A 13463-nucleotide genomic window follows, 5' to 3' on the forward strand; every position below is an offset into this window, starting at 1 on the left:
CTTACTGACTATGGGCGCCAGTCTGAGGGATTGGGGTGCGGTGTTGGAGCAACATTCTTTCCAGGGTCGGTGGACCATGGAGAAATCTCCTCCCGATAAACATTCTGGAATTGCGGGCAGTGTTCAATGCTTTGTCTCTCGCCCTGCCTCTGATACAGCACAGGCCTTTTCAAGTACGGTCAGACAACGCCACCACGGTGGCGTACATAAACGTCAAGGCGGCATTCGAAGCTGCATTGCAATGATGGACATATTCAAAAATCCTTTGTTGGGCGTAGTGCCATCTGCCAGCAATATCGTCAGCGTTCATTCCGGGAGTCCTCAACTGGGAAGGTGATTCCCTCAGTCGTCAGGACGTACGCACCGGAGAGTGTCTTTCAACTCCTAGTGAACAAGTGAGGCCTACCAAATGTAGACCTGATGGCGTCTCGACACAATCACAAAGTTCCGGTCTTTGGATCAAGAACCAGGATCAAGCAGCGTCTGTGGACGCACTGGCAATTCTATGTAACTTTCGGCTGCCCTACGTGTTCCCTCCTGTGTCACTCCTGCCCAGGGTACTACGGAAGTTCAAATAAGAAGGAGTAATACTACTTCTAGTCGCTCCAGCATGGCCCAGATGGCATTGGTTCTCAGACCTGCAGGGTTTATCGATAGAGCGGCCTCTTCTACTTCCTCAACACCCATACCGCCTCGTTTAGGGCCCTTGTGTCTACTCGGACCTGGCCAGACTGGCTTTGACAGCGTGGCTCTTGAAGCTTCACTCCTGAGGGCCAAAGGATTCTCTGAGGCGTTAATCCAAACTATGCTGAAGGCCCGCAATCCGGTATCTGCGCGGATGTATTATAGGGTCTGGAATTCTTACTTCACCTGGTGTGCTGCTAAGAATTATGATGCTTACGAAGTCAGTACTTCCAGATTTCTGGCTTTTCTGCAACAAAGCCTCGACTTACGGCTTCGTCTGGCCTCCCTCAAGGTTCATATCCCTGCTTTGTTGGTATGGTTTCAGAGAAAAATTGCATCTATTCTTGATGTTCATGCTTTCACTCAGAGTGTTTTACGGATTCAGCCTCCTGTGGCTCCATGGGATCTGTCTGTTGTCCTGAATGCCCTGCAAGACTCTCCATTTGACCTCTTGAGTCAGTGGGCCTTAAATGCCCACGGTCAAGGTCCTGTTCCTACTGGCTATGAGAGTGTCAGACCTACGTGCTTTGCCCGGTTATCCACCCTTACTGATATTTCACCGTCACCGGGCAGTTCTTAGAACTCGCCCTGGTTATTTACCTAAGGTGGTGTCATCTTTTCACCTAAACCAAGAGATTGTAGTTCAAACCTTCATCTCTTCTGGTTTGTCCTCCAAAGAGCATTTTTTGGATGTGATTCGGGCTCTCCATATATACGTAGGGAGGACTGCCTCTATCTGGAGGTCAGATTGCCTTTTTGTATGGTTTGGTTTTCACAAATGTGGCTGGCCTGCGAATAAGCAGACCTTGGCCAGATGGATTAGAATGGTGAATGCACAAGCTTAAGCACAGGCTGGACTCCCAGTTCCTGCTGCTATTATTACCCATTCTACTTGGTCTGTTGGACCTTCTCGAGCGGCCCACCGTGGCGCGTCCGCAGAACAATTGTGCAAGGCGGCTACGTGGTCCTCAGTGAACACGTTCATTAGGTTCTATGCCTTTGATACTTCCGCCTCCCAGGATGCTTTCTTTGGACGCCGGGTTCTCATACCCGCTAAGGCGCGTCCCCTCACTTGAGGAACTACTTTAGGACATCACCCGATGTTTCCCTGTGGAAACCAATGTACCTGGCTTCACAAAAGAAGATTTATGGTAGACTTACCATTGTTAAATCTCTTTCTGCGAAGTGCATTGGTTTCTAAAGGGCGCCCACCATGACGCACCTAGCTTCTATGGGTTTGTATGGCATTAGCCGCTGGTCCCTTCTCCTGTCGTGAGAATATGGTTCTATGTGACTAACATCTGCCTTCTCTTTTGCCTGTTCCTACATTGGACTGGTTAACAAAACTGAGCTCACAGTGCCTGGAGGCGGGGTTATGAGGATGCCCAACAATGCATTCTGGGACAGCCTAAAGCTTTAGCCTGTTGGTGCATCTCTGGATCAAGATCCACTCTACACCCGATCTTTCCCTGTGGAACCCAATGTACTTCACAGGAAGAGATTTAACAATGGAAAGTCTACCATAAATCACCTTTTTTCTTTTTTGTTTTCTTTGGGGTTTTTTTTTTGTATGGCTCGATTAATATTTAGTAGTTGGCACCGGCACTGTATTGCCCTCTGTCTACTGTAATTAGGGATATCTACTGTTTCTTTAGGACCATATGAATGAAAGATTTCCCTTGAGTAACCTTATGTGAATAGCAGAAACAAAAATTTATAATTATTTATCCTCATTTTCCCAACTAAGCATTATATGATAAACCTCTTAGCCCTTTTGAGGAACTGGCCTATATTTAATCAACATTTTGCCAGCTCCTCTCAGGGTGGAATTGATCTCTAAAGTAATGTATGCCTCAGTTATTGGAAAAGCTGGTAATTCTCTCTTTAGAATTACAGACTTGTTAACATTTATGTCTTAAACCAAAATTATTTTTTAACTGATAATGACATTTTATTTATGTGAAATAAATTCCAATTTAAATGCAATCAAACATAAATTGTTAATCTGTGATGTACAAATATAACTATTCATTTTGGTGCATTTTCCATCAATTAACTGTGACAATAACATGTATTACTTTGTCCTGGAACTGCACAGTATAATAAGCTTACTATGACAGATGGTTTTCCTCACTTAGGAGTTTTTCATGCAGGTGGAATTGAACTGTCCATCTGGTTCACTAACTACACATTCCAGCCAATCATTTCCTGCAGCTTGTGAGCAGGCATGGGTGCTTTGCAGATTTCCTCACCAACTTATGTGAGTTAGCTTATTAAAAAAAAAAAATTCCAGCTTTCAAGTGGAGAACATATTATTCCCTACACCAAAACAGAAATTACAATATATGTTGATATGGGAAGTCTAATAGCAATATGCCCAGCTTATAGGTTTTACAGCACAAATGTTACTTATATGTATTTGTCACATGGACAAAGGTTGAAACTTAAAATTTTAAGCAAATCTACAATAGACTATATATATATATATATATAGTTCCAAGAGTAAAGCAGGCGGCACTCAGCAGTCTGGAATCCGTGATTACTTTATTAGCAAATAGCCGACATGTTTCGGAGCTTCCTCCGTCCTCAGGGCAGTATTTACAAATGTGCACAAACATACAAACATATATCCCCAACCTAATCAGATCACAGTGAACTCTAATCTCACTCACCTGCTCCACGGCGCGCCGGCGATACCACTCTCCCGGTCCGCTGCCGCGTCTCACGGGTGACGTCATCACGGCGCGCCGCGTCGCAGGCAGCTTCCATAGTAACCAAGACGCTGATGGACCGCGTCCATAGAGCCGCCTGTGTAAAAGGAACAAAGACAGGTGAACGTGGTATAGTGAAACTATACTACAATAAAGACAGTAAAACATTTAGACCTTTTAAAAAAAGTTGACAAGCAATGTCACTGCTAGCTCTCAAATCCCATCATGTTGAATTCAATTACATGAATATACGTATTTACAATGCCTATAAGGCTCATATATACCACTATATGAAAAAAAGAAAAGAAAAAAAAAGAACAAGAAAAACACAGTCACATTTCTACAAAAAGCATTGTAAGCCCAAATTCTCGTTCAGGCCCTTAGGGGAAATCGTGCCTAAAGAAAAGATCCATCTGGATTCTTTCTGCATCAGGAACCTATTTCTGTCACCCCCCCCCCCTGTGGGATTTAGGTACATGATCAATTAAAATAGCCCTAATAGATGCGACATTATGTTTGGCCTCAAGACAATGTCTGGCATGTTATCTAGTGCGAGTTAGACGGATTACTTCTGATCCTCAAGAAACCGTGGTGGCACTAGATAACATGCTGACTAAATTTGCACATCGAGGTTACCCATTGAGAACGTTATAGGCGGCCAAAACTAAGGTTTTAAACATACCACGTGAACATACCCTACACCCTGCCAAGGTTAAAAGTGACCCTAAAAGATTAGCCTGGGTTAACACTCACACCACAGCTAGTAAAAGGGTGGTGCATAAGGCCAAACAAATGTGGCCCATAATTCAGACTGACCAGGCCATGTCATCTTTAGCGGAAACACGTATTATGCCTTGTTTCACACGAGGCAGGAATCTGAGGGATATGGTTATGAAGCTCGATGTCACCAATCTTACCAAGCCCAGGGTGTCTCATTTCTTGAGACAGAAATTAGGCTGTTATAGATGCCTGGGGTGTGCAACTTGTAATACCCTGATTTCAGGGGCCACCTTTAACCACCCCCATACTGGTCGTAAAATTAAAATACAACATAGGCTCACGTGCACTACCACACACGTAGTATACCTCCTAACTTGTCCCTGTGGTTTAGCCTATATAGGTAAGACTATTCGCCAGTTCAGGGAACGTATGGCCCTTCACCGCAGTGCCATTAAGAAGGCTTACGAGAAGGGCCTCAGTGAACAGCCTTTTGCCAGACATTGTCTAGAGGCCAAACATAATGTCGCATCTATTAGGGCTATTTTAATTGATCATGTACCTAAATCCCACAGGGGGGGTGACAGAAATAGGATCCTGATGCAGAAAGAATCCAGATGGATCTTTTCTTTAGGCACGATTTCCCCTAAGGGCCTGAATGAGAATTTGGGCTTACAATGCTTTTTGTAGAAATGTGACTGTGTTTTTCTTGTTCTTGTTCTTTTTTTTTTTTTTTCTTTTTTTCATATAGTGGTATATGTGAGCCTTATAGGCATTGTAAATACGTATATTCATGTAATTGAATTCAACATGATGGGATTTGAGAGCTAGCAGTGACATTGCTTGTCAACTTTTTTTAAAAGGTCTAAATGTTTTACTGTCTTTATTGTAGTATAGTTTCACTATACCACGTTCACCTGTCTTTGTTCCTTTTACACAGGCGGCTCTATGGACACGGTCCATCAGCGTCTTGGTTACTATGGAAGCTGCCTGCGACGCGGCGCACCGTGATGACGTCACCCGTGAGACGCGGCAGCGGACCGGGAGAGTGGTATCGCCGGCGCGCCGTGGAGCAGGTGAGTGAGATTAGAGTTCACTGTGATCTGATTAGGTTGGGGATATATGTTTGTATGTTTGTGCACATTTGTAAATACTGCCCTGAGGATGGAGGAAGCTCCGAAACATGTCGGCTATTTGCTAATAAAGTAATCACGGATTCCAGACTGCTGAGTGCCGCCTGCTTTACTCTTGGAACTGCACATTGGGATACAAGTCCCACAAGGAGGGCACCGCAGCACAGCACTTATATTGGCTTTGAGTGCCGGACAACACTTTGTTATTTATATATATATATATATATATATATATATATATATATATGTATATGTATGTATATATATATATATATATATATATATATATATATATATATATACTGTATGTTTGTTTTTTATATAATAACTCATAATAAATTGAAACTTTGACGACCTACTACAAGAGGAACCCTGCTTCAAAGTCCTGTGAGTCCTGCCATCTACTCAGTATGTATGTATGTATGTATGTGTGTGTGTGTATGTATATATATATATATATATATATATAATATAGCAGTGCTGTGTGCAAGAAACAGCGCCCCCCATATACAAATCACTTTTTACCATTACGGCGGCAGAGTCCCCCTTTTTTTTTACACATTACGCCGGTAGAGTCCCCCATTTTTTTACACATTAGGCCGGTAGAGTCCCCCATTTTTTTTACACATTTTTACAGCAACAGAGTGGCACACTGGGGGAGAGCTAGGGAGAAACCAGATGAGAGGAACACTGGGGGAGGGCTAGGGAGAGAGCAGATGAGAGGAACGTGGGGGGAGAGCTAGGGAGAAAGCAGGTGAGAGGAACGCTGGGGGAGAGCAGGTGAGAGGAAAGTGGGGGGAGAGCTAGATTTAGAGCAGGTGAGGGGCACACAGGGGGGTGGGCTAGGGTGAGAGCAGATGAGAGGAACGTGGGGGGAGAGCTAGGGAGAAAGCAGGTGAGAGGAACGCTGGGGGAGAGCAGGTGAGAGGAAAGTGGGGGGAGAGCTAGATTTAGAGCAGGTGAGGGGCACACAGGGGGGTGGGCTAGGGTGAGAGCAGATGAGAGGATCGCAGGGAGGAGTGCTAGGGAGAGAGCAGGTGAGAGGAACGCAGGGGGAGAGCTAGGGTTAAAGCAGATGAGGGGTACGCGGTGGGGAGGGCTAGAGTAGGAGCAGATGACAAGAATGCGTGGGGAGGGCTAGGGAGAGAGCACGTGAGAGGAATGCGGACGGAGGGCTAGGTAGAGACCAGGTGGGAGGAACGCGGGGGGAGGGCTGGGTAGAGACCAGGTGAGAGGAACGCTGGGGGAGGGCTAGGTAGAGACCAGGTGAGAGGAACGCGGGGGGGTGGCTAGATAAAGAGCAGGTGAGAGGAACGCAGGGGGAGGACTAGGTAGATAGCAGGTGAGAGGAAGGGGAGGACTAGTTAGAGACCAGGTGAGAGGAACGCAGGGTGGGGGCTAGGGGGAGAGCAGGTGAGAGGAACATGGCGGGGGCTAGGAAGAGAGCAGGTGAGAGGAATGCGGGGGGAGGGCTTGGGAGAGAGCAGGTGAGGAGGACGCGCGTGGGGGGGGCAGGGAGAGAGCAGGTGAGAGGAATGCGGGGGGAGAGCTAGGTTTAGAGCAGGTGAGGGGCACGCAGGGGGGTGGGGTAGGGTGAGAGCAGGTTTGAGGAACGTGGGGGGAGGGCTAGAGAGAGAGCAGGTTTGAGGAATGCGGGGGGAGGGCTAGGGAGAGAGAGCAGGGGGGGTCTAGGGAGAGAGCAGGTAAAAGGAGTGCAGGAGTGAGGTCTAGGGAGAGAGCAGGTGAGAGGAACGCGGGGGGAGGGCTAGAGAGAGCAGGTGAGAGGAACATGGAGGGAGGGCTAGGGAGAGAGCAGGTGAGAGGAATGCGGGGGGAGAGCTAGGTTTAGAGCAGGTGAGGGGCACCAAGGGGGGTGGGCTAGGGTGAGAGCAGGTTTGAGGAACGTGGTGGGAGGGCTAGGGAGAGAGCAGGTTTGAGGAATGCGGGGGGAGGGCTAGGGAGAGAGAGCAGGGGGGGGCTAGGGAGAGAGCAGGTAAAAGGAATGCATGAGTGAGGTCTAGGGAGAGAGCAGGTGAGAGGAAGGGGTGGACTAGTTAGAGACCAGGTGAGAGGAACGCAGGGTGGGGGCTAGGGAGAGAGCAGGTGAGAGGAACATGGTGGGGGCTAGGGAGAGAGCAGGTGAGAGGAATGCGGGGGGAGGGCTTGGGAGAGAGCAGGTGAGGAGGACGCGCGCGAGGGGGGCTATGGAGAGAGCAGGTGAAACGCTGGGGGAGGGCTAGGGAGAGAGGAACGCGATGGGAGGGCTAGGGAGAGAGCAGGTGAGAGGAATGCTGGGGAGAGCTAGGTTTAGAGCAGGTGAGGGGCATGCAGGGGGGTGGGCTAAGGTGAGAGCAGGTTTGAGGAACGTGGGGGGAGGGCTAGGGAGAGAGCAGGTTTGAGGAATGCGGGGGGAGGGCTAGGGAGAGAGAGCAGGGGGGGACTAGGGAGAGAGCAGGTAAAAGGAATGAAGGAGTGAGGTCTAGGAAGAGAGCAGGTGAGAGGAACGCGGTTGGAGGGCTAGAGAGAGAGCAGGTGAGAGGAACATGGAGGGAGGGCTAGGTAGAGAGCAGGTGAGAGCAACGCAGGGGGAGAGCTAGGGTTAAAGCAGATGAGGGATATGTGGGGGGAGGTCTAGAGTAGGAGCAGATGACAGGAATGCGTGGGGAGGGCTAGGGAGAGGGCAGGTGAGAGGAACGCGGGGGGAGGGCTAGATAGAGAGCAGGTGAGAGGAACGCGGAGGGAGGGCTATGTAGAGACCAGGTGAGAGGAACGCGGGGGGAGGGCTAGGGAGAGAGTAGATGAGAGGAACGTGGGGGGAGAGCTAGGGAGAAAGCAGGTGAGAGGAACGCTGGGGGAGAGCAGGTGAGAGAAGTGGGGGGAGAGCTAGGTTTAGAGCAGGCGAGGGGCACACGGGGGTGGGCTAGGGTAAGAGCAGGTAAGAGGAACGCATGGGGAGGACTAGGGAAAAAGCAGGTTTGAGGAATGCGGGGGGAGGGCTAGGAAGAGAGCAGGTGAGAGGAATGCAGGGGGAGGGCTAGGGAGAGAGCAGGTGAGGGTAACGCGCGTGCGGGGGGGCTAGGGAGAGAGCAGGTGAGGGGAACGCTGGGGGAGGGCTAGGGAGAGAGCAGGTGAAAGGAACACGATGGGAGGGCTAGGGAGAGAGCAGGTGAGAGGAACGCGGGGGGAGGGCTAGGGAGAGAGCAGGTGAGAGGAACGCAGGGCGAGAGCTAGGGTAGGAGCAGATGACAGGAATGCGTGGGGAGGGCTAGGGAGAGAACAGGTGAGAGGGCTAGAGTAGGAGCAGATGACAGGAATGCGTGGGGAGGGCTATGTAGAGACCAGGTGAGAGGAACGCGGGGGGAGGGCTATGTAGAGACCAGGTGAGAGGAACGCGGGGGGGGGCTAGATAGAGAGCAGGTGAGAGGAATGCAGGGGGAGGGCTAGGTAGATAGCAGGTGAGGGGCACACGGGTGGAGGGCTAGGGTAAGAGCAGGTGAGAGGAATGCACGGGGAGTGCTGGGGAAAGAGCAGATTTGAGGAATGCGCGAGGAGGGCTAGGGAGAGAGCAGGTGAGAGGAACGCGGGGGAAGGGCTAGGGAGAGAGCAGATGAGAGGAATGCGGGGGTAAGGTTAGGGAGAGAGCAGATGAGAGGAACGCGCAGGGGGGCTAGGGAGAGAGCAGGTGAGAGGAACGCGGGGTGGGGGCTAGGGAGAGAGCAGGTGAGAGGAACGCGGGGGGGTGGGTTAGGGAAAGAGCAGGTGAGAGGAATGCAGGGGGGTGGGCTAGGGAGAGAGCAGATGAGAGGAACTCGGGGGAGGGCTAGGGAGAGAGCAGGTGAGAGGAACGCAGGGGGAGGGCTAGGTAGAGAGCAGATGAGAGGAACACGGGGAGAGGATTAGGGAGAGAGCAGTTGAGAGGAACGCAGGGAGAGGATTAGGGAGAGAGCAGTTGAGAGGAACGCGGGGGGAGGATTAGGGAGAGAGCAGGTGAGAGGAATGCAGGGGGGGGGGGGGGGGGGGGGCTAGGGAGAGAGCCGGTGAATGGTTGATTTAATATTCCCTGTAAAGCTCTTGTGTAATATGTTGGCGGTATATAAATATATGGTTATAACTACTACGCCGCGCAGAATTCTTATGCCTCAGCCACATGCTACAGTTAAGTGACTGCCAATTAGAGTGACTCAAAAAGCAGGTGGCACCAGACTACTTAGCAGAGTCTGTTAACCAGAAACCAAAACATGTCAGTAGGGGTGATAGGGTAGTGCAGACTTATGAAAAGATTTGTTAAATAATAGAAAACTTTCAGTTGAAACTAGTTGCAAGTTTTATTATGTTACTCCATATAGTGACATAAGCAGTGGCGTAAGTTCGTCACGGTCGCCCGGAGGCAAGATAAATATTGGTGCCCCCCTATTTCCTATATTAACTATATTAAGATAAGTGTGTGTGTGTGTGTGAGTATATATGGAGTGTTCTGAAAAAAAATTATATACTGTACTTATACATTTAATTGTCTTTTATTTTAAATCACACATTTCTTAGCAGTCATACCCCGGATTAGAACCCATGACCTGTTACACTAACAGCAGACACTTTACTGATGGAGCTATTTACTCCTGTAGAGGAAGCATGAGAATTATAACTATATGAAGGTACGTGTAATTGTCAGAGAAGTAGCTTCATATAGTTGAAATTCTCATATTTCCTATACAGGAGCAAACAGCTTCATCAGTAAGGTGTCTGCTTCCAGTGTAATAGGGTGTGGTTTCTAATCCTGGGTATGACACTTGTAAAATGAGTATATTCCGTATAATAAAAAGGATGTGATTTGTAAGGTGCAGGGACCAGTGAGGAAGTTGGCCACTGAAAAGATAGTGGCAGCTATCAATTAACTTTAATTGAATGGTGTCACAGAATGGGAGGAGAGGTGCCCCCCTTCAGAGCAGGAGCCCGGCGGCAGATGACTCCGTTGCCTCCCAGAGTTCTGCCTCTGAACATAAGAGATATTCACCTTTATTTTGTGCTGGTCAGTCTGGGTACATATGTTAAAAAACAATGCATATTGGCCCTCATTCAGAGTTGATCACTAGCTGTTTTCGGTCGCAGCGCGGCGATTAGGTGAAAAAGTGGCATTTCTGCGCATGCGTACGGGCCGCAGTACGCACGCGCAAAGTACTTTCACACAAAACTATGCAGTTTTACACAAGGTCGAGCGACGCTTTTCAGTCGCTCTGCTGATCGGTGAGTGATTGACAGGAAGTGGGTGTTTCTGGGTGGTAACTGACCGTTTTCAGGGACTGTGCTAAAAAACACAGGTGTGTCAGGTAAAAACGCAGGCGTGCCTGGGGAAACGGGGGAGTGGCTGGCCGAACGCAGGGCGTGTTTGTGACTTCAAAGCAGGAACTAAACTGTCTGCAGTGATCGCAAGGTAGGAATAAGTTTCGAGCTGCTCAGAAACTGCATGAAAATATTTTCGAGCAGTTCTGGACACCTTTCGGTCGCACTACTGCTAAGCTAAGATACACTCCCAGAGGGCGGCGGCCTAGCGTTTGCACTGCTGCTAAAAGCATCTAGCGAGCGATCAACTCGGAATGAGGGCCATTGCTCCTTGTGCCCAGCGTGAATAGGTTAATGTTGTATACTTACTGTATCTGCTCTGTAATATCAGCTCTGCCTGCCAGTTGGCGGCACTATTAAAAGAAAGAAGACACACAGAAAAGTGTCTTTGGCAGATATATTTTGCTTTCTCTACTTTAAAAATCATAATATGTAAACACAGTTGAGAAAGGTATGCTTGAGCATACATTGCTGCTAATGGTGCAATTTCTTTATGAATTCAAGTTGATGATGATGATAATACGGCATCATGCACTTTTCAACTACTGATTTTTTTTCTTGTTAGCCAGAGCTATTCCAATACCCAAATACAGCATGTTCTGATGTATAGGGATGCTAATATCTTTGTATGACTTTGGTTCTTAATCTTATTTCTGAATATCACTTAAAATATCTTACATCTACTGTACAGTTAATGGCAATTCAATGAAAATAGAGACAGAGCCTAAAGGCCCCCATACATCAGCAATCACAAAACAACCAGATCTAAAGATCTGTAATCTGTAAAAAATCCATAATTTAACCAATTAGGGTCAGTATTCAATTGTCGGATTTGGCCGCTCCCCACAACTGTCAGTACCTTGTGAGGCAGACGCCGCTCAAACCCCATGCTGTGTCGTCCGGCTGCCGGGTCTGCTGAGCACCGGTGTCTGTCCGTGCTGCTGCTACTGCCGTGCTTCAGGGAGGCCACTACTCACCAGTCCCAGCTCCTCTCCTCACATGCTCGCAGTCCCCGCTCCCCCGTCTCGTCTCCCCGGTTCAGACAATGTCAATCCGACTTTAAAAAAAGTCGGATTGACGTTGTCGGAACAGAGGGCCAAAACCTGTCGGATTTGGCTGCGGAAAACGTGGATCCACGGCTAATCCGACAATCCATGTGTTTTCCAACAAGTCGTGAATTCCTGACTTGTCGGAAAAAATCAGCTGGCATTGAATAGGTCGGAACCCCTTCCGACCTAAACCTGTTGGAAACTTCTGTCTTTCCGACAAGACTGCAGCTTCTGACAGCTATTGAATACACCCCATAGTCTGAACGTTTTGTCCATTTTCCAGTGTTTGGGAGCAAATATTCGATTATCATTTGCTCTCATCAATTATCAGAATTTCATTCCAACCAGCCAGATCTGGCAAATGATCGGACAGGTAATTGTATAGTGTATGCCCATCTAACCCAGCACATTACGTTACCTGCATCGAATTAAAGAAATCAAACAAACATGTTGGTGGTACTTGAGGATTAGGGTTTAGAACCTCTGACGTAAAGCGGAAAATAAGTTGTTGCAGATTTGAACATAAGCCTGTTTGTGTTGTGTGTGTATTGCATGGCTTCACACTGCGCACGATCATAAGATGATACACGCAAATGAGGGTATGCAGAGTCATGTGCAGTTTGGACTCATAAGGGACTATTGAATTGTTGGTATCCCCAGCTGCCACTAGATGGCGCCCAAAGGAGCGATTACATTTTTGCTCCGTTAGGGCGCACATGCAGCTGTAGAGACACATTTCAGCTCACAGCCTCCTTAAGTGTGAGTTGAAATGTGCATACACTCCTGGAGTTTGAGAACCCTAACTTGTACTTTAGACGGGTTTAGCTGATTTGCGTGGCTAAACCTGGTACTAATTGGTGCGCATACGGGGCCATACAGAAGCAATAATTGAGTAGCCAGTGGGCGCCCACAAACAACTGAATCAGCCCCTAGACCCTTACGACTGAAGGGACAGAACTAGGATAGAAAGAGGCGTTTTCACCTAGTCAACAGTCAGAATGAGCGGAATCACACAAATGCAGACTTGCTTATATTTGCAGTGTGCTTATTAGGATTCCCATCCTGTATAAAGTTGAATGTAATCTGTGAATATTTTCTGTGGAAATTATTTTTTTTGTTTTATTTATTTGCAATTTTTGGGGTATTTAGTCTCATTTTAGTTGCAATTCTGCATTAACACCTTTGTCTGTGTTTTTTTATCAACAAAAACTGAGTATACACATCATTAAGTAGGCGGAATGCAGTCAACATGTCGAGACCACAATGGTGACACTGTTGGATTGCCTGCGTTTGAATTGTCAACATTTTACAGAGAGATAATGCTTAGGCTGTGGAGGGTTAGAATTAGGAATAATAAGATTTTAAACCTACCGGTAAATCTTTTTCTCCTAGTCCGTAGAGGATGCTGGGGACTCCGTAAGGACCATGGGAAATAGACGGGCTCTGCAGGAGACATGGGCACTAAAAAGAACTTTAGGTATGGGTGTGCACTGGCTCCTCCCTCTATGCCCCTCCTCCAGACCTCAGTTAGAGAAACTGTGCCCAGAGGAGACGGACAGTACGAGGAAAGGATTTTCGTTAATCTAAGGGCAAGATTCATACCAGCCCACACCATCCACACCGTATAACATGGATATACGAACCAGTCAACAGTATGAAACAAAACAGCATCAGCCAAAGACTGATCAAAACTGTAACATAACCCTTATGTAAGCAGAAACTATATACAAATCTTGCAGAATGTAGTCCGCACTGGGACGGGCACCCAGCATCCTCTACGGACTAGGAGAAAAAGATTTACCGGTAGGTTTAAAATCTTATTTTCCCTTGCG

The 13463-nt window shown here is 47.9% G+C and overlaps 1 protein-coding gene across 5 annotated transcripts in view; it reads left to right on the forward strand.

Moving 5' to 3' along the window:
* Nucleotides 1–13463, forward strand: part of PPP3CA (protein phosphatase 3 catalytic subunit alpha) — a 356718-nt gene that overhangs the window by 115267 nt on the left and 227988 nt on the right. The gene's annotated exons all lie outside the window — the stretch shown is intronic.

Source organism: Pseudophryne corroboree, chromosome 1 (genome assembly GCF_028390025.1).
Source record: "Pseudophryne corroboree isolate aPseCor3 chromosome 1, aPseCor3.hap2, whole genome shotgun sequence".
NCBI lineage: Eukaryota > Metazoa > Chordata > Amphibia > Anura > Myobatrachidae > Pseudophryne > Pseudophryne corroboree.